The sequence below is a fragment of the Orycteropus afer genome, unplaced genomic scaffold (genome assembly GCF_000298275.1).
Source record: "Orycteropus afer afer isolate SDZICR_OR568_19922 unplaced genomic scaffold, OryAfe1.0 scaffold00249, whole genome shotgun sequence".
Lineage (NCBI taxonomy): Eukaryota > Metazoa > Chordata > Mammalia > Tubulidentata > Orycteropodidae > Orycteropus > Orycteropus afer.
The window spans coordinates 1,413,717-1,416,359 of record NW_006921836.1 but is presented as its reverse complement, the minus strand read 5'-3'; the positions used below and the strand labels follow the sequence as shown (position 1 = coordinate 1,416,359).

The following is a 2,643-nucleotide window of genomic DNA, read 5'->3' as shown; positions in this document are numbered from 1 at the left end:
GGATAACCAAACTATGGTACATAAACAATGGAATACTATGCAACACTAAAGAATAACGTAGAATCTGCAAAACACTGCATAACGTGGATGAACTTAGAGGACATTATGCTGAAATAAGTCAATCACAGAAGGACAAATACTGTATTAGTTCATCATTATAAAAAGTCAAGGAAAGGTTTATATTGAAGGAAACTTTGTTGGTTATCAGGGGTGGGAGGGGAGGGGAGGGAACACTACAAAAATAATTTAAAAATAAATAAATAAATAAAATGGAAGTTAAAAGAATATATGCATTTTAATAACATCTTCAACAAAATTATGAACAGTTGAAAAAGGGAAAGAAACATGGAATTCTGTGATCCCTTTGACTGAGTTCCACTTTTACTAAATTATGATAAAGTTCATGTGCTAACATGAAGCCCCATATGGACAGCAAGTGAGTAAATTCTAAGGATAAATATTAGAATTACCCATAGTTAACTGATAGTGAAAAAACCATATTAGAGAATAAGAACTAATAATTCACAAACATATAAAATAGATTCCTATGATGACACATTGAAAGCAGCGACCAAAGACCAGACAATTTGTGGGATGCATCAAGAACATCATACATGAAGAAAGCAAATGATTGTTAAAAAGACAGGAAAGAAAAAAAAAAGGATGTCAGAAGACACTCTGAAACTTGCTCTTAAATGCAAAGTAGCTAGAGCAAATGGAAGAAATGATGAAATAAAAGAGGTAAACAGAAGATTTCAAAGGGCAGCTCAAGAAGATAAAGTAAAATATTATGATGAAATGTGCAAAGACCTGGAGGTAGAAAACCAAAAGGGAAGAACACGCTTGACAAGAACTAAAGAAAAAAATTCAAGCCACAAGTTGCAATGCTGAAGGATTCTCTGAGGAAAATACTGAACCATGTAGGAAGCATCAAAAGAAGATGGAAGGAATATACAAAGTCACTGTACCAAAAATAACTGGTTGATGTTCAACTATGTCAGGAGGTACCATATGATCAAGAACCAATGGTATTAGTGGATGAAGTCCAAAGTGCACTGAAGGACTTGGCAAGAAGAAAAATAAAAGGCTCCAGGAATTGACAGAATACCCATTGAGATGTTTCAACAAACGGATGCAGTGCTGGAGATGCTTACTCATTTACACCAAGAAATCTGGAAGATAGCTAGCTACCTGGCCAGCCAACTGCAGAGATCCATTCCAAAAAAAATGTGATCCAAAAGAATGTGGAAATTATTAAACAATATCCTCAATATCACCCACAAGTAAAATTTTGCTGAAGATAATTCAAAAACAGTGGCAGCAGTATAGTGACATGGAAATTCCAGAAATGTAAGCCGGATTCAGAGGGGGATGTAGAACAAAGCATATCATTGCTAATGTCAGATGGATCTTGGCTGAAAGCAAACAATACCAGAAAGATGTTTACCTGTGTTTTACTGACTATGCAAAGACATCAGACTGCATGGAGAATAACAAATTATAGGTAACATTGTGAAGAATGGGAATTCCAGAATACTTAATTGTGCTCTTCTTAATTGTGCTCATGAGGAACCTGTACATAGACTAAGAGGCTGTCATTTGAACAGAACAAGGGGATACAATATAGTCTAAAATCAGGAAGGGTAGGCATCAGGGTTATATCTTTTCATCATATTTATTCACTCTGTATGCTGAGCAACTAATCCACGAAGTTGGACTACATGAAGGAAAGCGCAGCATCAGGACTGGCAGAAAACAACAACCTGCGAGATGCAGATGACACAACCTTGCTTGCTGAAAGTGAAAATGACTTGAAACCCTTACTGATGAAGAGCAAAAACTACAGTCTTCAGTATGGATAACACTTCAACATAAAGAAAACAAAAATCCTCACAAATGGACCAATAAGCAACATTACAATAAATGGAAAAAAGATTGAAGTCGGGATTTTATTTTACGTGTATCCACAATCAACACCCATGGAAGCAGCAGTCAAGAATCACATGACATATCGCACTGGGCAAATCTGCTGCAAAAGACCTCTTTAAAGTGTTAAAGGGCAAAGATTATCACTTTAAAGACTAAGGTGCTCCTAACCAAGCCACAGTATTTTCAATCTCCTCACATCCATGTGAAAGCTGGACAATAAATAAGAAGACTGAAGAAGAGTTGATGCCTTTGAATTACAGTGTTGGCAAAGAATACTGAAAATATCATGGGCTGCCAGAAGAATGAACAAACGTGTCCTGGAAAAAGTGCAGCCAAAATGTTCCTTAGAAGCGAGAATGGCCAGATATCATCTTACCTACTTTGGTCAAATGGTCAGAAGGGACCAGTCCCTGGAAAAGGATATCATGCTTGGTAAAGTCAGCAAAAAAAGGGAAGCTATATATTATTTTCTTTCAAAGTTTAAAATAAGTTTAGATAGTTTAGATAAGCTTGTTTCTAAGCTGATTTTTAAAAAGTGACTGAAAAAAATTAATTTATACTCTTCTACACTCTTCCCAAGTGTGAGGAAAGAAACACTGGGAGATACTACTAAGAGAGTTTATATTTTAATGTTTTATCTTCTACTTTATAACCTTGCTTACTCAAAAAAAAATTCCATATTACCCATAAAAGTATTAAATATGATTATAGTTT

General features: G+C 35.3%; 1 protein-coding gene across 1 annotated transcript in view; it reads right to left on the bottom strand.

The window, feature by feature from the left end:
* Positions 1-2,643, bottom strand: part of COIL (coilin) — a 16,305-nt gene that overhangs the window by 8,018 nt on the left and 5,644 nt on the right. The gene's annotated exons all lie outside the window — the stretch shown is intronic.